Source organism: Euprymna scolopes, chromosome 17 (genome assembly GCF_053919585.1).
Source record: "Euprymna scolopes isolate OS-2025 chromosome 17, ASM5391958v1, whole genome shotgun sequence".
NCBI classification, from domain to species: Eukaryota; Metazoa; Mollusca; class Cephalopoda; order Sepiida; family Sepiolidae; genus Euprymna; species Euprymna scolopes.
In genome coordinates, this window is record NC_136498.1 from 125,537,043 (window position 1) to 125,564,128 (window position 27,086).

A 27,086-nucleotide genomic window follows, 5' to 3' on the forward strand; every position below is an offset into this window, starting at 1 on the left:
TTAAAATCCATGAGCCCAAATGTCTGAGGGAGTATCTATATAAATATGATGTTAAAGAGTCTTAGCTTTGTACGACAGCTAAGTCTCTCTCTCGGTCCAAAATGTTGAGATCCAGCAACAAGCAAGAGCAAGATAGCCAGCAACAAATTAAACTGCAGACCAGCTTAATGCGGGTACTGGTCTTCCGCTCTATGGTTTTTTAAATCAGAGATTTGCTTCTCCTAGAAAGGTTGCCTTCATCACGGCTTACGGGAGCCCTCTCTACCCCAATACACATATATACACACACAAATATACACGGTCACGGTGCTAGTTGGCCGTTGACCCAGAAAAAGAGTTCATTCGCCCTTTGGAAGGTCTTGTTTTTAATCCTTCAGGGAGACTAGCCGCCCTCCTCACCAAACAAGTCTGGTGGGGGAACCAGTTTAGTCGCCGGTGACCCGACCATGAGGCAGGTAGTACTGGGTTACATGGTACCAGTAGCATATGACATGACCTGACGTATCTATATATATATATATATATATATATATATATATATATATATATATATATATATATAAACTATATATATAGATGCAGCATCAACACATACATATGTGTATATATATATATATATATATATATATATATATATATATATATATATATACAAACTATATATATCTATATATATCGATATATATATATATATATATATATATATATATATATATATATATATATATATATATATATATATATATATGCAGAATCAACACATGCAAATGTACGGTGAAAACATTAGTATATTCTCATGTTTCTTTAATTGTACCGTTCTTTTCACAGTTGGACTATGTTTATCTGTTTCATTGTATTGTCTTGATATCACTGTATTTAATTTAATGTTACGTAATCCAAGCGCAACGTCACGCTAAATATATGCGTATAGAATCAATATCAGCATGAAAAGTTTACCATAAATATTGCATATAAACACAGACATATACACACCTATGTACAACCATGTAAATGCCGATAATACGTGTTCGACTACATCATCTTTATATCTTTAAAAGTGAGGATGTGCGTGTGTGTGTGTGTGTGTGTGTGTGTGTGTGTGTGTGTGTGTGAGGACATTGCTTAACCTATATACTCAACGAATGTTTTATCTAAAGACTTGAAATTTCGAATTTAGGGTATTCAAACACGTGGAAAAATTTTTAATCGGTTTTTATCCCAAAAAGGGCTGCTAAGGGAAGAAAATTTAAAACGTGTGTGGAGGGGTCATCGGATTTTTATCTGTTTTTTTTTTTTATTATTGTTTCATAAATGTGCATGCGTGAATCGTTCACATGACAGATTTCTTATGTTAAGAATAAGTAGGTTTGAAAACACTGTTTAAAGATAATATTAAGCTGGCCTAATGGTTATCGTCACATTTTTAATATTATTTTTGCATATACATTAAATGTATTCACTTTGTCATTCATCGTATTTCGTATTCCATTGATTATATATTCACACGATCTGACGTATAATATCTGCCATATTGTGTAAAGTGATTTTATCCAGCATCCAAAGTTTTTTTTTCGAATTTAGATTTTCAAGGTTATGCCAAATTAATGTTATATTTTTAGCACCAGTGATAAGAAAATAATAGAAAGTTTAGTTCAAGTGATCATATATATATATATATATATATATATATATATATATATATATATATATATATATATATATATATACATATATATATATATATACATAGACATATATATATATATGTGTGTGTGTGTGTGTGTAATATAAATAATATGTATGAATAAAAAATCAATACGAAAAATATATAAATTTTCATATCTTTTCTGTATTTATTTCCTGTGTGTTGGCGTATATATAAAGAGAGAGAGAGAGAGAGAGAGAGAGAGAGAGAGGGATATATATATATATATATATATATATATATATATATATATATATATATATATATATATAGGTATAAAAATATTTCCGTGTGCTAGAACGCTTTCATAATTAATTCTACGCAACTATGCAGAATGTAGAAACTAGGCCTAAACAGAATTCAAGTATTTTAATGGAATATACTCTGACAATCTGACGGCAGTTGTACCCCTTCAACGTAAATGCTCCCAACTAACCCGACAAGCAGCAAAATCACGCCCCTACACAGTAGAGATACCCAGATGCCGGCAAGCTTTCTATTCTAATAGTTTCTTTCCTCGAGCTGCTAGATTTTGGAATTCCCTTCCGGATGCCTGTTTCTCTGACTGCATTGACACGCAGAAGTTCAAGTGTAATGTGAAGAGACACCTCGATGCTCAACTCCCCACAAAGTGTCTCTTTATAGATTTCGTCCTGTATAATAGACCATTACATCCATTTTCGCGAGCAGCTTTTTTGTTTGTTTGTTTGTTTGTTTATCTTGGTGATAAATAGGGGTGTGACAACAGATTATTCTTATTATTATTTTGACTCTCGAGTGTATATCCGACACAGACTCAGTTAATCAATCGAGGACCACATCACTATATATAAAAGCATATAAGATATCAACTCGAGAGTCAAAACAATGAAAAGAATATGCTGTTGTCATAGCCCTAGTGATAAGCATTATTTCAAAGTGTCGACTTTAGAACAGGTTTTGTGGCAAATAGTGGCCGTTTATATTCAAGTAGAAGTGTGTCTTGTGTGGAGTGAAAAGCTATAACTAAAAAAGAAAAATAAAAAACAAGAAAGAAACTACCAAAAACGACCGACAGGCATTACTTTTCTGTATTATTTATTGTTATTGTTTGGTTATTCGTATTATTTAGAATCATTCCCGAATCCGACAAGATACATCTGAAGAAGGTCGGAGACTACATCGATCGAAACGTTGTGAAAATGACACTCAAGACCAGAATAGTAGTCCGAAGAAACCAAATAATACGAAGATCGACAGAATTTTTAAGTTGATCATTTTATTGGTCACCATCTAAAAATTTCGCATAATAACCGGAAGTCTGTTGAAGCCATCTGTTGCGGGGGCCTTCAGTAGTATAGATCCAACCCCTAACCCGCTCAACCCCGAGGGTACAGAGGCAGGTAGCGCCGGGCCTGAGACTTAGATTACGACTACGACCTGCCAGCTTATCAGTGATCGTATGTTTATTTTATATCCTGTGGTTTTCCCATTAGAACCGGTATTGTAATCAGGAACCTCTCGTCCTCTATGCCATCCGCACGGTCCGTTTCGGGTGCTTATGGAAGGAAGTTACCGTGCTACTTTTTTTTTTATATATGGTATTTTCAAGTTAAATTCAAGTTTCACAATATCTTTTGTTTATTAAATTGTTAGGTAAAAGTACACAAGTTACAGAACACGATCCTCTCCCCTTGTTGAATATTAGTTTCATATACCTGCCACAGTACATTGTAGTCTACAGTGCACTGTAGAAAACCTTGTGTCGATTTTATAAAATTATTTTTATATATAAAGCTTAAATTAAAGCTGAAATTAAAGCTTAAAATGCAAAATTCAAGTATCATGGTTCAATTGTGCTCTAAACAGAAACATTCATTTCCTTGTCATACCTATGGCCCCGCTATTGATTCGATACGCCTCTTTTCCTCTTTCTCTTTCGCCTTTTCTCTTTCTCTCACTCCCATTCTATTTATCTACCTCTCTCTCTCTCTCTCTCTCTCTCTCTCTCTCTCTCTCTCTCTCTTTCTCTGTTTGCTTTGTTATTTTCTCTTTTCTTCTATATTCTTTTTTCTTTCTTTCTTATCTCTCTCTCTTTATATATATATGTGTGTGTGTGTGTGTGTGTGTGTGTGTGTGTGTGTGTGTGTGTGTGTGTGTGTGTGTGTGTATTATGCATGTTTCATTAAAAAGTAGAGACAACTTTTTTTTTTGTCTCTGTTACAATCCATGTTTTTTTTTCTTTTTGACGGGCTAGTTTCCGTATATATTTTTTTTATTACTCGCATGAGGACGGCTTATGAATGTCGAAACCGTCGCGAATACGGCAAATTTCTTTTTACACTCGAACAGAATGTTCGGAAACTAGCCCATCCAAAAGAAAAAATGGATTGTAAAAGAAACAAACAAGAGTTGTCTCGTCTCTTCAATGAAACGTGCATAAAGGAATAAATGCTGCCCAAATATACTAATATATATATATATATATATATATATATATATATATATATATATATATATATATATATATAGGGTGTTCGTAAAGTTACTATACAGTCTTACAAGTTACTATACAGACACCTTGTAATGTATTAACAGTACAGTAAGATATTGTATTAAAATATTTATTTGTAACAAAAGAAATAAAAAGAAATAACACCTTTATGTTTATAAAAATCTCAGAAAATACACGTGTTACATCCGAAAAGACTGTAACAATCAAGGCAAACAATTTCTATGACAAATATTCAAATTGGAGGCCCTCAGCTCCAATACATTCTCGACAACGTGACGCACATAAATTTGCGCTCTTCCAAAGTCAGCTTGCGTGGCATGCTTGATTAAATAAACCTGTAAAAAAAAATAAATATTAACTATTAATACAAATATAATACAATAAAACAATAAGACTGTATAGTAACTTTACGGACACCCTGTATATATATATATATATATATATATATATATATATATATATATATATATATATATATATATATATATAATTTGATTATTTAAGATTTTAAAATGGCGGCTCAACAAGAATTTGTTCATACTGGACTGAAAATGATCATGCTGTATGCAACTAGGAAGCAACCCCTCCGCCCCCCCCCCGGTATTGTGTTCCACATACGGAGAGTTCTAGAAAAATATTGCTCATGGAAGTTTAGTTTCAGGTGGTAGGTAGAAAGAGAGAGAGAAAGAGAGAATAGAACCCTTTCCGCCTCATCTTTATCTCTCTCTCTCTCTCTCTCTCTCTCTCTCTCTCTCTCTCTCTCTCTCTCTCTCTCTCTCTCTATCTATCTATCTATCTATCTCTCTATCTTCCTACCAACATACAACTGAAGGAAACTATTGACAGTGGTTGTAGCTTGACCAGTTTTTACTGTTGGATCTTTTACAGGGAGTGGATCATAGATTGAAGTTGAGTTAAGCAAACACCTGCCATGAACGATGGAATTGAGAAAGAATGGCATTCTTCAATCTAACAGAACTCTACTAGTCTTAATATGAGCTGCAGAGTGAAATGTACACCCGGCTTACACCGGTCAGCTTGAAACGAAGTTCACACGTGTCCAATTTGGTATTAAGATTGACCGTTCATTAAAGGGAATGTTTATTCGAATATAGAGTCATGTTAAACCTTTAAAATAAATAAGCCATTCTCATATATAAATAAAACAGTCGTTGTGTGTATATATATATATATATATATATATATATATATATATATATATATATATATATATATATGTATATATATATACATATATATATACATGTATATATATATATATATATATATATATATATATATATATATATATTAAAACCCTTAATATCGTTTAAAAAATTGACAACGAGACCACGTAAACAGATAAACGAGAAAAAAGCAAGCTGTAAATCGTCTATGGTATCATAGCGTAATGGATTAACTGCATAAGGTCCACGATTCGAATCCTAACAAAAGTCAAGCTATGCTGAAGAGGAGTAGGCTCCGAAACAGGCGTGCCCGTAGATTACTGTTTTTTTTTTTTTAAAATAATAAATAAATGGGCGACTTTCTAAGAAAAACACTTGTCTCCGAGGTGGAGACATTAACCTTAATATCGTCTAAAAAATCAACAACAAAACCATATATATATATATATATATATATATATATATATATATATATATATATATATATATATATATATATATATATTGTTTACAGAAAGTTTAGATGAGATAAGTCATTGGTACCGTCGGTTTCAAACCCGATAATTAGGGACCGTTTTAGATACCCATATCAAGCTCTCTTCAGCCAATACTCATCTACCCTCTCTCTCTCTCTCTCTCTCTCTCTCTCTCTCTCTCTCTCTCTCTCTCTCCCACGATGCAGACTTAGCACTTGCATAAGCTGATATCTAAAAAGTCTACAATTACAAAAAGTCTACAATTACAAAACAAATTTTACTATATTGGAACGAGTAAAGAAAATACTTAACTACGATTTTTAAATAGAAAGCTGCCTACCATGTAGCTTTCTCGGAGATTTAAAAAAATTATATGCGTGTGTGTAGTAAATATGTCACCGATTAAGTCTTAAACTACTGGTCACATAACACTGAAATAATAATCATACACCAAGGATGGTTTACACTTCATAACTCGTAAAATCTTTGTTCGGATGGATGAATAACGTATAGATCGGTAAGTTGCAATGCAAAATGTTCATTTCAACTGGCCGACATATATCTATTTATTTTGCGTACGTGTAAATTAATTAATTGCTTGAAGTAGTTTCATTTTAAATCTTTGAATCTTTTTTATCTATCTGTCGATAGCTCAAACAGTAGAGAATGCCTTTGGAGCGCTAAATGTTTTGGTTTCGATTCTAGCTGATGGCACCTAAGTCATTCTTTTGTACTTTTGGAAGAATTACTATATATTAGGTACAATATAATATTCAATAAAGAATCGGTTCTGCAATCATATATAGTGAGGGCACTAAATACTCCTCCTCTAAATTGCAACTTTTTGCAAAGATCTAAACAATGGTTTTATTTGTTTTGGCTAAAATTCTACAAATAAAGTTACGTCTAATAATTATTCGCAGGAAATAAGTAATGGTACCCCCCCCCTCAGTATCAAACCTTTGATATTAGTCGAAACATGTTAACTTAATATAATATTCTGGCGTTCCTCAGGGATCCCTTTTGGGTCGGAGCCTCTTCCTGATATTCATCAACGATCTCCCTAAACACATTCTAAGATGATTCGTTGATATTTTTTGCCGATAACTCAACATCTATGGCAACACTTTGAAGAGCATTAATAACCAAGATTTTTTTTAATTCTTTATATTGGAGCTTTGCTGTAATGGGGGAAAAGGTAGCTTGATCCTTTTAATACTTCTAAAACAAAGTGTCTCTCCTTTCACCACGAATGCTTGGATGAAATCTGCTTGAATTAAAATATAGTAAAAGCTTATTTTATGACCGGCCAACGGTGGGCGACTCCCCCCCCCCCCAGTTTATTAAAAAAAAAAACCAAAGCTTTTTCCAACAGCTGTTCATAACATTGACGAATCACCCCCCCCCCACCCACCCCCGACAACACTTTAGTTATATGCAATGTTTTATCTGTTCAGAAACACCTGGATCTATCATACTTACGTAGTCCTATTGTCTGTTTGACTTTCAAGACCTGTTTTCACTTATTTTCATGAGTCGTTTAGTTCGTTAGTCATTTAGTTTGTTAGTATATTAGTCGTTCGGTCTGTTAGCCATTTTGTTCATTAGTTTGGTAGTCTGTTAGTTCGTTGGTACAATTTCCCGTTACACTAATTGATTAGACCGTTACGTCACTAATCGTTTTAACCCGTTAGTTCATTAGTTATTTAGTCATCGTTCGTTAGTGTGTTAATTTGTTAATCTGTTAACTCGTTACACAAAAAAAGTCAATTAATTTTTTTAGTCCGTTCGTATCATAGTACGTTAATCCGTTAGTCCTTTAGTTATTTGTCTATAGTCAGTTTGTTATTCTGTTAAACTTTTAGTCCGTTGCACATTTAGTTAGTTCGTTAGTTCTTTATGTGTTTAGTCTGTTAGTCTTTAGCCCGTTAATCCGTTTGTTCTTTGGTCCATTAGCTTACTAGTCTTCTAATCCATTAATCCCTTAATCCTTTGGTCCGTAAGTGCATCAGTCTTCTAGTATTCTCAAAAATAGTTCCGTGGTTTTTCAAAATGTTTTTGCATGAAATTGTGCATGAAGTAAGACGAAAACCGTGAATGCTGCGAATGCAAGGTTCTTTTACACGAGGCCTCTAAATTGCAACGTTTTGCAAAGATCTAAATAATGGTTTTATTTGTTTTGGCTAAAATTCTACAAAAAAGTAACTAATAGCCAATGGTTAATCGCACTAAATAAGTAATGGTACTCAACCCCCTCAATATGAAACCTTTCATATTAGTCGAAACATATTAACTGAATATAATATGCTGCCGTTCCTCAGGGATCCTTTTTGGGTCGGACCCTCTTCCTAAACACATTCTAAGATGATTCGTTGATATTTTTTGCCGATAACACAACATCCATGGCAACACTCTGAAGAGCATTAATAACCAAGATTTTTTTAATTCTTTATATTGGAGCTCTGCTGTAATGGGGGAAAAGGTAGCTTGATCCTTTTTAATACTTCTAAAACAAAGTGTCTCTCCTTTCACCACGAATGCTTGGATGCTCACTTTGCTCCAATTTAAAAGAATGGTTATGCCATTTAGCGAGTCTCCTGTTTTTGATAAACTTTTGGGGCTGACCATCATTTCAAACTTGAAATTGAAGACTTACATAAAATTTGTTGCTAAGATCGCTGGAAAACTGGTTGGATCATCTTACTACTTTAGAAAGTATCTCATGTCAGACGCAATCCGCTGTCTACATAAGAATCAAAATGTTTTAAGATCGAGTACTGTTGTTATATCTTGAAATGGGCTGCTCAGGCCATTCTTCCTTGCTTTATCCGTGTACAAAGCTTCAAAACCTAGTGATTTCTTCCTGCAGAAGTTTGCACTGAATAGCGGCCATTTATGTATTGAAATAAAATTTGATGTGTCGCAAAGCCGATATGCATCAAACGGTGGAATAAAAATATAGCTCGAAAGGAATCGCAAGAATTCCTTTGATCCGATTCTTACGTTTCAGAAGATCAGCAAAACAGCAGGCGGTTGGCTAATTGAAAGAAAAGAAAGTAGTAAAAGCTAATTAAACAAACGAATGCACCTATCGGTAAATGACATTAACAGATGGGTAAAAATGTTTGGCATAAGAGAGCAGGAGAGAAGGGGACACACACACACACACACACACACACACACACACACACAGATATATATGTATAAAAATAAAATAAAAATACCAGCGATGGTTGACATTATGTTGTTTTGAAAAAAGGAAAACCGAATGAATTTATGAAATGATAAACGTTTCGTCCCTATTGCAGAGGACATCTTCAGGATATTAAAATGCAAAAAAAGAAAACGATAATAGACCATTTTCGTATGGTCTATGATTGTTTTCTTTTTTGCATTTTGCGGTTTTTCTTTTTCAAAACAATATATATATATATATATATATATATATATATATATATGATACTTTTATTTAAAGTTTTTCCAATTTTGTAATTCAGTATAGATCATCATTGATATACCGTATGGATCTAAAGATGACATTGTTGCCATTGGTTACCCCGATATTTTTCTAGTAATAATTCATTCTAGAAAGACATAGGGTTCTTACGAGAGGGACCACAAGAAGTTTGCTAACATCCTTAGTAATGTTGATTCTTGTAGAACGAGCTGGATTCGAACTTGGAAAACCCAGATCGTGAGTCCGAGCCGTTAACGACTGGGCCACCGTCACCTCTCTCCAATATATGTATTAGTAACACGAAGTTAATTTAGATAGCTCGATAGTGCTATAGTAGAGCTATAAATACTTAGTGCACTTATTGAAATAATTTTACTGTAAGACTTAAGAACTATTAATACTAGTGGTTCTGGGCGATGATGAAGCTGAAAAGAATATAAGTAAATAAATAAATTGTTTAAATATTATAAAAATATTAAAACGATCTTGGAAATTATAAATGTATGGACTGTCTAAGATGAGGATTGTCCCTTGTGACATTTTGTTGTTCGGTTTTTATGTATATTCTTGGCGCTGATGAGGGCCCGTACTGACATAATAATAAAACATAAGAACTATACAAAAAAAAAATATCAGTATGAACCTAAACAGTTGTACGACCGGTAGAGGCAGTTGTGAGGCAAGGGTTGCGCAATCTCTAACAAACATCTCCTGAATCGACACTGTTTGAGTCCAGTGGCAAGAAGAAGACCAGAACGACTGGGAACAATGCCGAAATAAGCGGAGAGCACATACACCACCTGGAAGTCCCAAATGGTCACCCATTTAGTATTGACCAGGCTCAACGTTGCTTAACTTCGGTGATCCAGCGGGAACCGGCGTGTCAACTGCACGCATACTATTTTAGTTCGGTTTATGTAGTACGTCTTACGCGTGTTTCGTTCACCAAACAACTCAACAGAGACAGATATGTGCTTCTCGTCTTGTCTTCTAAAAATGAAAAAAAAAAAATCGATGAAAGAAAAATGTTGAAAGAAGGAAATGAAATGCTAAAGTCATTAAAGATCATTTAATTAAATTTTTGCACAGCGTTTCAACTTATACATGAAAAGAAATATAATTTTAGTTTCCAGATGTCTAACTCTGGTATCCTTTAATTAAAAATATGACGTCTCTGACTTTTTTTTTACATGAGTATTGCTTATTCCTATTATTTGGATTCATCGGACTACAGTTCTCAACTTGAGTTCCATTTTCAAAAAGTTCCGGTCGATGTAACATCCGACCTTCTTCAGTTGCATTTGATCGAATTCGGGAATTTGGATGGAATTTCGAGCAGAACCCTTTATTTACTTCACGGGGTTAGCGTGTCCTTGTTCCGTCAGCCATGACTGGATAGAAGTCCTAAGTAATTCGCAATTGTATTTTTTGGTCGCCCACACTGAGGATTGAACATTCAACCTTTAGATGCAATAAGTTATATATATATATATATATATATATATATATATATATATATATATATATATATATAGTCTTGGAAGTTTTTAACCTTTAAAACTATACAAAAAAAATATTTTTTATCATTCGTTAGAAAACCATCTAGTCAGTAAGTCATTTAATCACCTGCAAGCACTGCATCAACTCGCTCTCGAATTTACTATAATACCAATAATTTATTTTTCTAGGGATCATCAGTTGTTTACCATGAAACACTGTTTCGAGGATTTAAAAAAAAGCAGTATATTACATCATATATATATATATATATATATATATATATATATATATATATATATGCAGAAATTACCATATATAATCATAGATACATAATAAAGCAGGTTTAGGTAAAAAGATTAGTGACAAATCAAAAGAAAGAAAAACAAAGTACTCGTCTAGCTACAACCAATATCAACTCTGTTCCACTGGTCTGCTTCTCAGTTGACTACAACATGGTCATCTTCAAACCCAATGTGAATGCCACCCCCTTAAATAGTCCGGTTCAGCTCATCTCCCACCAAAAACGATCACTGGGCTGTTGTCTAACTTAACATATTATACTCATTAACCCTTATTCACGAGTGGCATCTGGGCCTTCATAAGCAGTCACTCCCTTTTAAAAAATACAAAAAAAAAAACCCCAAAAAAACCCAGTTCAGTTTAACCCGAAAAAGAAAAGCATCAGTTGGAGGATATGTTGTGCGTGTGTTTTGCGTGTGTATATGTTTATGTGTACTTATGTGTTTGCACACGCTTGCGTGTGTCTGTTTGTGTTTCGAAACCAACAATGACGTCTTTAAAGAAAGTCCGGCTCAACCAGAAGTGACAAGAGTGGATAAGCAGGAAGACGTCAAAACAAAATTAAAAGAAAACACACACACACACACACACACACACACACACACACACACACACACACACACACACACACACACACACAAACACACACACACACACACACAGACGACATTACAAAACCTCTCCCTCTTCACGCGCGCAAAAAAAAAAAAAACACAATAGATGTGTATGTGTGTGTGTTTTCTGTTTTTAACATTATATTAACATTAATACACATCATTGCGGCCATCTTTCTATTCTTTCTCTTTCACTCTTTCCATCTCTATCCCTCTCTTTATATATATATATATATATATATATATATATATATATATATATATATATATATATATATATATATGCGCGTGTGCGTGTGTGTGTGTGTGTATTACATTTTATTATTTTTTGGATAATTGAGCACTCTACTGGTGTTATTGTCCACTAACCTCATACGCACATGCACACATACAGCACGCACACATACACACACATACATACACATAATAGATACGTACATACATACACAATACACACATAATACATACGTACATACATACACAATACACACATAATACACACATAATATATATGTACATACATACACACATACACACATAATACATAGTACATACATACAATACACATACATACATACATGCATGCATACAAACATACATACGTAAATACATACATATATGCATGATAAGAGTGTTGTGCAATTTTTTAAATGTCGCGTGGGTATAAAGTCACGTGGGAATTGTTTATATTATATTTATTGGAGGTTTGATGTGTGCGAGGAAGTAATTGATAGAAGGGAAGAAAAAAATATATGTGCGTGACTGCGTGTGTGTCTGTGTGTTTGTGTCTTGAAATGTCAGTCGATGGAAACTATTTGTCATCATCGAATATTCATTTTTTTATATTCTCACAAACAAACAAACAAAAAAGAGAAGATAGGAAAGAAAGAAATAAGACAACGGACTTCGATTTTCTATCAACTCCACCATTTGCGTGTCTACCTACATCCGTGTCCGTCTGCACAGACATTTCTGTGCGCACGGATGTCTGCGTATTTATTTTAGATGTGTGTGTATGATTTGGGGTGTTGATTTTTCAAACGCGCTTTATTTGGATTCGGGGTTGGAAAGGTGGGATGTACCGTCGTTTATTTTATTCACTTTTTTTGTTGCGGATCGTTTCAACATCGATGGCGCGTGGATTGTGGGTCACCGCAATTTGATCCCGAACTAAAAGCGAGTTTTATTTATTTATTTATTTTTATTTTTTTTGCTTTCTCATCTGAATGTTACGTAAGCGAATCATACGATTAAAAACAAAATCAAAACACAAACAATAAATAAATAAACATAACAGGAGTTTAACAACTGACGCAGACAATGTAGTCACCAATCCCATAACATCAAATGATGATGAGGAAGGGGGAAAACCTAGCGAATCATCATCAGACTCAAATAATTCAATCAATGACGTCATCACTTATATAAAAAAAATTCTTCTTCCCCGTCCGCGTTTAACTGGCTTCACTACCGACACAAAACCGATGTCTGTTCTACTAACGAAATTACTGCATTTATAATATTTCTATTATTCCGATTATTATTCCAATTCTGGTTGCTATTCCAACGTTTTTGCCGTTGGGCCGAGATCACAGTGTAGTATCTGTTCTTCAAATGCTGCACTTCAATTTCTTGTTCTCTTTCAGTGGAGGAGAAATCCTTCACGACTGAGACAATTTTTATTTTTGTACCTTTTCTCCACGTTAAAAAACGACCCTGGTGTCTAACTCTGTCCCGTGGGGAGGCATAGTAAATAGGTACTTTATGTGAATCATTTCAAACATAGGCTGTCAAACTCGGGAATCTGTATGCCGAATTCAGGGATTCGGACGATATAGCACACTAAATCCTTTATTTATTCACGGAAATAGATTATTTTCGTTCCGTCAGTTCAAAATTCCATCCAGGTTTCCGAATTCGTCAATGAGTACCTAAAGATGGCCAGCCGTAGCATCAATTGAAACGTTAAAAATTAAACAAATAATACTACGCTAACGATTTCAAACGCCGAAGCCATTTAAAGACTATACTCAAAATTCGGACATGTGAATATTTTTGATAAATATTTCTACTATTATATAAAAGGTTCTGAAACTACTGAGCATATCTTTTGCAAATTTCACACAAAAATAATTAATATGTCTGGCAGTGTTCTTAGATATGCTTTGTACAGAAAATCATCTGATAGATATAGAAAACCGAAAAAATCCGATTCTAAAAATAGTATTTCTTTCTTATAGATAAAAAATAATTTTTGCAGGGTAATATTTTACGTTACACCGACCAAGGGAGATAAATCCTAGCAAATCACGGAAAGTTGAATTCGCGGCAAATCAATTCTAAAAAACGAAAAAAAGACAGAACTATTGCAATCTGGAAATATAGCTCATTCGTAGAGTATTCGACTACAGATCGAATGGCCTTCTGTTCAAGCTCAGGTGTACCTAAACATCATTTTTTTTTCTCATTAATGAATTCAATTTATTGTTCACGAAGAGATACCATTTAAAATCGCTGCAAACCATTTTTCTTTTGCATATTCTAAAACTAAGCATTAACCAGTAGTGACTTTTTCAGGGCATTCATCGTCAAACCCAAATATCAGCTGACGTGATATTGTAAACAAACACAGACGGAATTTGATGAACGACATTATTATTATTATTATTATTATTATTATTATTATTATTATTATTATTATTATTATTATTTTATGTTCGGCGAATTAGTCCACCGGGCAAAGTATCCTTCGTAATCTATAATAATCAATAGAGGATTGATTCTATAATGATACATACGCAATCTGCATAAATTAAAATATCATGTTTTGTATGACCGGGCAACGCCGAGCGTCCAGCTAGTAATAGATAATTTGAAGTTGTTCATGATCCTTTCTTTAGCACTGGCTGAAACTTGCAACTGAAAATGGGAAGATCATTTCGAGTACTTTCGGCATCATCGGGTTCCGCAGAACATTCACCATTAAAAGTCTCGTAAAACAGACAGAGGAATGCAGCATTTCATCGATGGGGCAGTGGTTGAAGCTTGGATGACAGTTCAGAACCTTTCAGATTGGCAACATTGTTTTGAACCCTGTCCAGGGGCAAGAAACTAGTAGCAAATGAATACTGCCATATATATATATATATATATATATATATATATATATATATATATATATATATATATATATATATACTAGCAAAAGTACCCGTCGTTGACTGGTTTCAAAAACAGCCTACAGAAAATGGACTCTGATTTATGAAAGTATTATAAGTTATGAAAAAGAAGGGTTGTAAAGAGATAGCTTCGAATTTGGGGGTATCAAAACCAAAGCAAAATATGATGAAAGTAAAAATAAAATAGATAACCCCCATAATTTATTATACCATACCTGTTCACACTGAAACACTTATCACAATATTCTGTGGATCTATATTAAAAAAGCTTGTTAAACTTTGTGACATATTTCCATTCTATGGAGGTCAGGCGCGAACGAACACCCCATAATTTTATTATACCATATTTCTTCAAACTGAAACATAATTATCAAAGCATACTTACGCAAATAGATATGAAAAGTCTTTGTTAAAGTTTGTGCCATATTTCCATGGAGTACAGGCGCGAACGCAGACCCCACAATTTTATTATACCATCCCTATTTAAGGTGAAACCTACTTATCAAAGTATTCTTATGTACATCTATATCAAAAACACTTGTAAACGTTTTTTTTTTATTTTTTATTTCCATACTTTGGGGGTCAGGCGCGAACGCAGACGCCAGAATTTTAATGAACCACCGTTCTGCCGGATCAAACATACCCATTCCTGTGTCTCGATACATCTTCTATCATTATATGTAATCAGTTTTTTAAAATAGTCAACCATATAGGAGCCTATTCGTGACCAGACACACACACACACACACACACACACACACACACGTTCAGCTTTATATTATATTATATTATATATATATATAATCTTTTCATAATTTTTTCTTTCTTCCTCTCTTCTTTCTCTCTTCTTTCTCTCTTTCCCATCTCTTTTGCTTCGTATATATATTGAAAAGCACAAGAAACACACACACACACACACACACACACACACACACACACACACACACACACACACACATATATATATATATGTTTCCAGGGTTTTTCAACTACATTTTTTCTTAATCAGAAAGATGCTGCTAACAAATAACGCAACTGGCAAAACTGAACCGAGGCAAACTGCCTCCCACTTAAACACCCGTCAAACGCACGCCACCCCATCCACGTTCAACTGTAAAAAAGGCCTCATTACATAACCTCTTCCTTCCTTGCGCCATCACAACCAAATACGCTTTTCTGCTATCGTTCATCCATTTCATTCATGTACTTGGCGCACGCGCATATCACATTATCCCTATCACTCCGCGACCTCCTCTTTCTTTCTCTTCATCAGTGCCGTCATTCGGTTTCACTAAAAACGTGAATATTTTAAAATTACGTCATAGAATATATCATGCTGAAGAACCGGTGCTCGTCTAACTTACCCAAGTTAAGTAACGTTGGACATGTCACTACTTAGATGGGTGATCAATTCTAAACAAGCTAAATAGTTGCTGTTTAATATTATTTATATCGGAAAACTTCTCTTAAACGAATAACGCTTTCTCGGCATTGATATTCTTTATATAAATGATACGCTTTTGCTAGTGGCGTAGTATTATATGTTCTGAATTCCGTAAAAAAAAAAAACGGTAGAGATTCAATCTCAAGTTAAATACGATTGCCTTTCCAAGCTCATTGGTAAAAGATGTGGGACAAAAAACATTAACGTATACGCACATACACATACACGCACGTACGTACACACACAGAGTAAGCGAGAGAGAGAGAGAGAGAGAGAGAAGGAGAGATAGAAACACACATACAGACACACACATACGCACACATATATATGTGTGTGTGTGTGTGTGTGTGTGTGTGTGTGTGTGTGTGTGTGTGTGTGTGTAGTATATATAAGATTACGTTCCGATGAAACCGGAAGTTTAGTTTACCTGATGAGGTCACTTGCTCTTACTATTAACATTGCTATAGTCATAACTATGTAAATTGTTTACTTTAAATAAAATAAAAACATATTTTGCTCTTTTTATTGAGCACTATTAATAATCTCGTTAAATTTATTGGCTTTTATCTTTGGATACCTTTAACCTGGAATTATATATATATATATATATATATATATATATATATATATATATATATATATACATATATATATATATATATATATATATATATATATATATGTATGTATGTATGTGTGTATGTATGTATATATATATGTATATATATATATGTATTTGTGTATGTATGTATGTATGTATGTATATATATATATATATATATATATATATATTTAGTAATGTGATTGATGATTTAAAATTCAAATTAAAATAAAAAATTAAAAATCTGTTTCATAAGAAAGAACACAACAAATTATATAATCTGTTGTGTTCTTTCTTATGAAACAGATTTTTAATTTTTTATTTTAATTTGAATTTTAAATTATCAATCACATTACTAAATATTAAAATAGATCTAGGATATTTGCCTATCGAGCTTATTATATATCTGAATTACAACGAGCACTGTTCTTTTCTTGTATTTTAATTAAATTAGTAATTTTACTATCACATTAAAATACACTCTGCTCTTTAGACTACTGTTCTTAACCCCTTTAAATTATATATATATATATATGTATATGTATCCGAGCAAACATGTTAAAAAACACTTTGAAATGATTTAAAAACATATTTAATCTGAAAAGGAAACATTAGATAAATGGATAGTCCTTAATCCGCGGAGTTTCGAAGAAATACTTTCCTTCTCATCAGTGGGTAGGAATTAGCAAAATGCGTGATCGGATTTTGCATGCAAAAGTATTTGATGAAACACCAAGTAAGTGAAGCAGAGGGAATATGGTGGAGAAAAAGGTAATTCCACATTTATTTCATTATATATATATATATATATATATATATATATATATATATATATATATATATATATATATATATAGTAATCCACATGCAGTATTGTTTCACTATATCACAGCTCATCAGCGTGGCTAGACAGGCAATTACCTCAAGCCAGGATCGAAACCCGATTGCCCGTACGACAGTCAAGGCTTCTAACCGTTACGGTTATCGGCGGCTGCTGTGCGAGTAGTGAATTAACGATGTTCTGACATCGTCCAAAATAACTAAGCTCGATTTGTTTACACAAAGAGCATCGATTAATACGCTGATGGTAATTCGTGTACCACTTCCTAATATGCTCAACTCAAGATAAGGAGCGTTATAGTCATCCACATACAGTACTGATTCGCTGTATCACAGCTGATCAGTGGTGCTAGACAGGCAATTACCTCAAGTCAGAATCGAAACGCGACTGCCCGTATGAGAGAGAGAGAGAGAGAGAGAGAGAGAGAGAGAGAGAGAGACTTATGTGTTCATTGACGTTTCGACTTTATTTTGAGACTTCCTCTAGAATATATATATATATATATATATATATATATATATATATATATATATATATATACATTGTCTGATTATTTATCTTCAAACGAACGACAAAGCAGTTGCTACACTTTGATCTAAGCCTGAACGCCTGTTCTCTATCTCTGTTCACGCTCTCTCCCCACTATTCTGGTCTCTGTCTCTCTTTTCCTCTGAACCGTGTTTCTTTCTTTTAGTTCTCTCAGTTTGAAGCGATTACTTTCTCATCAGTCGCCTGTAATTGCTCACGTAATTGCAATTTATAAACGACTTTCATCAGTCGGCGGAAACGTTAAGTTTTAGTAAGTAAATCGACATTTAACTGGACGAACAAAACACTAAGAATAACACGAAAATAAGAAATGAATTAGTTTATAGATGCGACCACGCAAAGTATAAGAGACTCTGGCTGTTGGTGTTTCGGATCCGTCCGTCATTTTCTCAAGATTCAGGGAAAAAGAGCATTTTGCTTGCTAAACGCCAACAATGCATTCTCATTGGTCTGCCATGATTATATTTTGAATATCACGTTCGTTGGTCTGCAAACCGTAATTCTTGAAACAGCATTTTCCTCAATTTGTCACGTTTATTTTGAAATAGACTTGACGCCAGTCTGTCATATTTTGTTTTGGTAATAACAATTTCCTCTGTCTGTCATGATTAACTGTTAAAATAGATTTTTATTCAGTTTGTGATGCTTCAGTTTAGAAATACTATTTACGTTGAAAAATTTATTTATTTCTGAAAAATACACAAATAAATTAGGCATTAGGCCATTCAAAAATGTTAGAGAGGAGAGTCTATAGTCATCTTTGTTACTATATACATATATATATATAAATATATATATATATATATATATATATATATATATATATTTCTTCACCATATTCCCTCTGCTTCACTTTTTTTTATTATCAAGTAAGATCTTTGACTTACTTGTTGTTTCATCAAATACTTTTGTATGCAAAATTCGAGCCCGCATTTTGCTAATCCCTACCCTCTGATGAGAAGGAAGGTATTTCTTCGAAATTCCGCGGATTAAGGACTATCCACTTATCTAGTGTTTCCTTTTCAGATTAAATATGTTTTTAACTCATTTCAAAGTGTTTTTTAACATGTTTTAGTAACTGTTTGCTCGTATATATATATATATATATATATATATATATATATATATATATATATATATATATATAGTGAGAGAGAGAGACAGACAGACAGAGACAGAGATAGATAGATAGATAGATAGATAGATAGATAGATATGCATTCCTAGCTAGAATCTTCAATCACCATAACACTACATTGACTCCAGAGGTAGTCCCACTTAATGTTCCCAAATCGATTTATTTTTTATTTATATTTTCCAATAAATATATAACGTTGGTTTGTCACGCATCGGTTTATAAAAAATGAATTGACAAGTTTTTTTTTGTTTTTTTTTTGTAACGGGCTGTTTCGAAAATTGTATAGCGAATGCAACAAACAATATTTGTCTCGTAAAATAATTGTTCACAAAGCGCAGTAGTTTACTACCAGAAGTCATTACAGCTTAGACGGCGGCGTAGAGAGTTGAATAAGACCTTAGCGTTGTCATTATGTATACTTACCCGACCCCTTATCCTTCACGCAAAGTAAGGCATGGCGTCTTAAAATGGGGATAACTTTAACAGGTGGAAGATTTGATGGAATCGGTCCGTCGACATTCTGAGATAGTGGTTCTTATGGCGAGCGACAATAAATTAATTTTTGCCTTCTCGAAGGAAGAGTTAATGAATGCGATAATAGGCTAGAACAAACATGATCATTTTTAACCTTGGCAAAAGCCAGAGGACCTCTATGCCTGGTTGTGGACATTTTGAGAGTTAGAGGAAAGTAACGCTTTCCTTTGGTACAAGTTTTCCGCTTCCGCGCTTTAGTCAAAAGGCTATTGCATAACTGGCTTCAAGAAAATAGTTCCGCACGTCCATTAATTGCGTAAGTGATAATATTAGTCGGCATGGTACGCTGGGTTTGTAGGAAAAAATGCGGGTATGGGAGAGGGAGAAGTAAAATCGGAGTGTTAATTAGACTTTTCCTGTTTTTGGCACAAGACCGAACAGTGTCGGATGCGTTTTAGTGGGTGGGTGGATGTGATGGTGTGTGATGCCTAGAGAAGCGGGTGCTTGTTAGTGGGAAAGGGGTGATGAACTAGACACAGATAAATGGAAACATCTACAGCGGCAAGATGCTGCATGAGTGTGTTACAGATGTAAGTTTGCAAGTGTACTAATAACCATCCTCGAATCGCTTCATCCCCCACGCCTCGTTCGTCGTCGAATTCGTTTTCCTGTTTCCACCAATTCATTTACCTCTTCTTACCCCCCCCCATCAGCAATTAAAAAAAAAAACTCTTTTTGCCTTACTTTCTTATACAGTATAACCCGGGGATACGGTGGCCGTAGGATACGCTTTTTTTCAGGTTACGACGATGTGGAATACGATGTTCTTCCGGCCCCTGGTTACGGTATTCCCCGCTTTACGGTGTTATTTATAATGTTATTTGATTATATATATGTGAATTATATATACGGCATAATCACGTTGACACACCGGTTCCCGACAGATCACCGAAGTTAAGCAACGTTGAGCCTGGCTAGTACCAGATGGGTGACCATTTGGGAATACTAGGCGCTGTATGTGCTTTCCGCTTATCTCAGCATTGTTTCCAGTCGTCCTGAACCTCCACTTGCCACTGGTATTCAACAATGTCGATTCAGGAGAGGTGTGGTTCGGGATTGCGCAACTCTTGCCACAAAAAATTCACGCGCAGGCACCCTTACCGTGGGTATCCATAGTCTGTCAAGACTGAAGGCAGCCTTTTTGTGCATTATATACTGTACTGTATTTTATTACTAATTTTAAATGATTCTACTGCATATATATATATATATATATATATATATATATATATATATATATATATATTGTTTTTTTTTGTTTACAGAAAGTTTAGATGAGATAAGTCATCGGTACTCTCGGTTTCAAACCCGATAATTAGGGACCGATGAGTTATATCATATAAACTTTCTGTAAACAAAATATAAATAATACACTCATATTTTTGGATTTTCTTAATGCTGGAGTTCTTTTTCCAAAAAAAAATCTGATTATATATATATATATATATATATATATATATATATATATATATATATATATATATATCAAGTTAAAGGTATCCAGGAGATAAAACCCATGACTTAAAATGAGGTTATAAAGAGTGCTCAATAAAAAGAACGGAGTATAATATTTTTATTTATATAGAAATATTACATAGTTGCTACACTGAACATGCTAATCTTTCAAAACAAAGGCTCTTCGTCAGGCAACAGAAATAAAGTTTAAGAATCAGCCATGATGAATGGCGGATAAACTTTATTCCTGTTGCCTGACGAAGAGCCTTTGTTTTTTTTTATATAAACCAATCGTGCTGAAACATTAGTACGTTCAGTGTAGCAACTATATAATATTTGTCTTTGTAAATAAAAATATTATTAAGTAGATATATATATATATATATATATATATATAAGCAGCAAATATATATATATAACTACTTAATTCACTCAAATAAAATTAATATACGAAAGTATAAATTTATGCGTAAACTTTAAGTGTTCACTTCAAAAGTGCTCAATACGTAGGTAGAGCTAGTTAGCAAGTTATAAAATATATATGGCGATTAAGCTACACTGAATATTCCGCGTTTCATCCACTCTAGGACTTTTCAGGCTTATATATATATATATATATATATATATATATATATATATATATATATATATATAATATTTTTCTTTATACAGAAAAATATTATATATATATATATATATATATATATATATATATATATATGACTACTTCATTTAATCACATAAATTAATATACGAAAGTACAAATTTATGCGTAAACTCTAAGTATTTACTTCAACAGTGCTCAATACGTAGCTCTGTTTGTCTTCATATTTTCAAATTCTATCTCTCCTGAAACTTAAAGCTGCAGAGCAGCGCTAGAGGCCTCAAATGATTGGGGGGGGGGTTATGGACCGTTCTTTTGTGAGTCTTTAGCCGGTTAAAGTAGTTTTTAAAAGGGTCAAAAATTAGTCAAACTTTAAAAAAATATATATTTATTGATTGTGTACTTTCATTTTACTTTGCTTTCAATCAGTTCATATGCGTGTCACGTTGGTACAGTGGTAACGTCACCAGCTTTTGATGGTCCAGTTTTGCTTTCGGTTTCAATTCTCGCTGATGGCACGCACCCAAATATATTTCTTTTTTACTTTTAAAATCACGACTCTACTAATGTATATGAAATCTGGATAAATTAAAATATCATATTTAAGCGTATTATACGACCGGGCAACGCCGGGCGCCTCCTCCCCCGCTATTCGTTGTATATTTGTACATTCATATTATTGATTGGCTCGATTCTTTTATGAAGAGCTACGTATTATAGAAAATGTTGACAATTCATTCGCTTACTAGAGAGTTCAATGCATAATGGGGACGGTTATCTCAATACTCCATAAGAATCTTTCACTTAGTGATACAAGCAACAAGTGAAATGTTGTTTCCGCAATCTGCCCCACTAGCATTCATCCACAGACAGCTACTCTGTTGTATCATAGCTCTTCAGTGTGGCTAGACGTTGCAAGTGTTTTCACATGAGATAAAACAAGTAAGCTCGCTTTATAAGGAGTTGTGCGTCCACGTCTATGGCTTTGCAGCATCATCTGCTGACGAAAGCATTGTAGCATGATGCGAAAAACATTTAGAGAGAACATTTTTTTTGTTTCTTTTTTGTTTGTTTCGTGTTCTTTTCTTTTTAAAAAGAACTCATAAAAAAAAAGTTGAGAGAGAGAGAGAGTAGTTTACGGAGGGTAGATCTTTTTCTTCTCGAGGTCCACATCTGCCATCCACGGGTTCATTATCATAATGAAGTCGTTGGGTGCCTCGAGCTAGGCATCGCGTAAGATTCTACGAAACGATTAAAGTAGAATTGGTGAACGAAACAGATTTGGTTGTAGCGTTGCAATGATTGTGTAGCTCTTCTGTTTTCTCTTCTTTTCTTCGTTTGTCTCTTTCATCTGGTTGCGTTCTTCCCGTGTAATAAAAAAGAAGTCTTGTTTTTAGCTTCTTTCTTTCTTTTTAAGTCAATTTTTGTATCTGTTTCTTATCGCTATTCTATGTTGTCTTTGATCATTATTATGTCCTGGGCTTTCTTTTCTTTCTTCATATCTATCTATCTATCTATCTATCTATCTATCTATATATATATATATATATATATATATATATATATATATATATATATATATATATATATATATATATATAGCCAGTAGAGTTTAGTTTCCTAGAAGTACATCCAATGAAACAACATGTGTCTACCAAAATAGTGCTCAATGAGTGAACAGAGCAGGTATATTAATTTTATTTATACAAACATCAATGGCTACATATGTGCATACATGTTTCTGTAATCACCCACGTTGGGGGATTACGTCTTCAGGCCAAGAATTGCCTTCAAAAGTGACATTTCCACCAAATACATTTTTCTATTTCGTTTATCAAGTTTTAGCCCAGGTTGTATTTTAACTTGATAAACGAAATAGAAAAATGTATTTGGTGGAAATGTCACTTTTGAAGGTAATTCTTGGCCTGAAGACGTAATCCCCCAACGTGGGTGATTACAGAAACATGTATGCACATATGTAGCCATTGATGTTTGTATAAATAAAATTAATATATATATATATATATATATATATATATATATATATATATATATATATATATATATATATATACTCGGGTGTTTTTATATTCAAAAGTAATGGACTAATGAATTCAACGAGGTTGTTAGATTGTGCTCAATAAAAAGAGCTGATAATACTTGTTTATTGTTATATAAACATGCTCACATCCCGCTGCTACAAATAGCCACTTGTTTCAATCAAACAACAGATATCATCAGGCAGCGACTTGACTATTCAAAAGTTCAATGAATAATCATATTGTTCATTGAACTTTTGAATAGTCAAGTCGCTGCCTGATGACATCTGTTGTTTGATTGAAACAAGTGGCTATTTGTAGCAGCGGGATGTGAGCATGTTTATATAACAATAAACAAGTATATATATATATATATATATATATTTATCTCTCTCTCTCGCTGTCTTTCTCTATGTCTGTCTCTCTCTTTCTCTCTCTCTCTATCTCTGTTTCCGTCTTTCTCTCTCTCTCTCTCTTTCTCTCTTTCTCTCTCTCTATATATATATGTATGTAAAACGGCGTAATGGAAACATATTAAAGATATTTACAGCTTCTCTTTCAATTTTCAGATTTTAATCATGTCAAAACGGACTTTTTTCCTTTTGGCGCATTGATTGTTTTTATTTCTTCTGATGAGTTAAGGGCAAAATAGATTCACTGATTGATATAATAATTAAGTGATTGATTTTGCGCTACGAAACAGATAATGTCAAGAATTGTAAATGTCAACTGAATTAAAGGAATAATATATAAGATCATGAACTTTATAATATAGTCTTTTGTCATTTATTCACTATACATATATATATAAATATATATGAATATATATATATATACATAGAGAAAGAGAGAGAGAGAGAGAGAGACAGACAGACAGACAGATAGACAGACAGACAGATAATTAAGAAGACCGAAGTGGATAAGTGGTTTTCAGATTTAAAAAATGGTTTTAACTTTTTTTTTTTTTTTGCACTTCTAATAAATTCAACTGATTTTAGCGAATTCCGATTGCTTCAGTAAAGAAAAACAAAATTTAAATAAAAAGATTTAAAAAAGTAGAGTAAGGCAAAGAAATAAATAAAGAAAGAAAGAAAGAAAGAGAGAAAGAAAGAAAGGTAGCTTATGTCAGCTGGTATCTCTTCCACATTCGCGCGAAAGCCACTCGAGGATGAGAGTGAATAAGTCTTAGATGGTCAGTGAGGCAACAGCGTATTGATTGTTAGTGAGTGAAATTGGGTAACAATTGATTGTTTAAGGTGATGACTCACCAAAATATTGTTTACATTAGACTTGGAGAAGACCATGTTGTAGTCAGACGGAAAGCAGGCGAGTGGAAGAGAAGTTCCACAGGCGAGCAGTTTTAGGAGAGAAACTTTGTTCATCGAATTTAGGTTTAGATTTAAGCCCGCACAGAGAGTTGGGGAAATTGTTGGCAGTGGTTGTAGTTAGACGAGTGTTCGTTGTTGATTTTGGGGGCTTGCCATGAAAATAGTGCTAGAGCAGACGTAGACTCGCAACGTCTCTGCTGTAATAAAAGAAAAAAATGCAAGAACCATAAATAATTATTATTACGGATGTTTGGTGGAGCAATACTACTACTACTACTACTACTACTACTACTACAACTGCTGCTACAACTACTACTACTACTATTAATATTATTTCTAATATTTTATTACTAGAACAATTAAGAACAAAAAGTAATAATAGAACTTTAGTCGGTCAAACTTTATGATGTGCGTTCATTTCTTTCATCTTTTGAGCTCACGTGGGAATCCAGTTCATCGTCTGAGAACACTTAACACTACAAAAGATCCAACCCACGTGCAGGAAAGCCTGGAACATCTTTCCTCATTTTTATCTCTTTGTTGTTTGGAATGTCTCTACTTTCATCCCTAAATCCAAGTCACGTCTTTCTTCCTTCCTTTCTCACTCTTTCTAACACTCACTCTCTATTTATCTATCTATCGCTCTCTCTCGCTCTCTCTCTCTCTCTCTCTCTCTCTCTCTGTATATACATTCCTCTCTATTTATCTATCATTCTCCCCATCTTCATTCATTTGTTGTTTTCCACTCTCTCTATTTTAATCTCTAAATCCAACTTCCGTCTTTATTTATTTCATTACTCTCTCTCTCTCTCTCTCTCTCTCTCTCTCTCTCACTCTCCCTCTATCTCTATCTATCTATCTATCTATCTTTTCTAAACTTAATGTCTTTCTTGTTTTCAATCTATCAAATTTTATCTCCAAAACTATCTCCCTATTTGTCTTTTAATATATATATATATATATATATATATATATATATATATATATATATATATATATATATATATATATATATATATATATATACACGTGTGTGGGGGGTGTTAAAGCTGGTAATTAGTAAAAATCTGAAGAGAGTGCTCAATACTATTGCAGAGCAAATATGTGTTTTATTTTCTATTGCCGTTTTATCTATTTGGTTACATAGGTTTCGGATGTTGGACCATGTTTACGACCCAACAGCCTCGTTAGACCTTACAGAAATCTTTTACAGATTTCTGTAAGGTCTGACGAGGCTGTTGCATCGTAAACATGGTCCAACATCCGAAACATATGTAACCAAACAGATAAAACAGCAATAAAAAATAATATATATATATATATGTATGTATGTATGTATGTGTTTTTGTACTCTTATTATCTTCTTCTACTTCTTTATTATCTTCTTTCTCTTCTCTCGCGTATATATATAAAATTCACTTTGTATATGAGTTCCTTCCTTATAGGTTCCGGAAGGGATGGACCTATCTTTTGCAAATTTCACGCAAATGTACTTTATATGTCTGGCAGTGTTCTTAGAAATACTCTGTACAGCAATTCATCTGAAAGCTATTCAAAATCTGTGCATAAATTCATCTGATAACTATTCAAAATCGAACAGCTTCGATCTTAAGAACAGCTGTTCTCTCTTATAAATAAAAAA

The 27,086-nt window shown here is 33.4% G+C and overlaps 1 protein-coding gene and 1 pseudogene across 1 annotated transcript in view; both read left to right on the top strand.

Moving 5' to 3' along the window:
* The window catches only part of LOC145296960 (uncharacterized), a 55,758-nt gene that overhangs the window by 7,348 nt on the left and 21,324 nt on the right, over positions 1-27,086 (top strand). The window lies entirely within an intron of this gene.
* On the top strand, positions 20,863-20,979 carry LOC145297092 (5S ribosomal RNA; annotated as a pseudogene).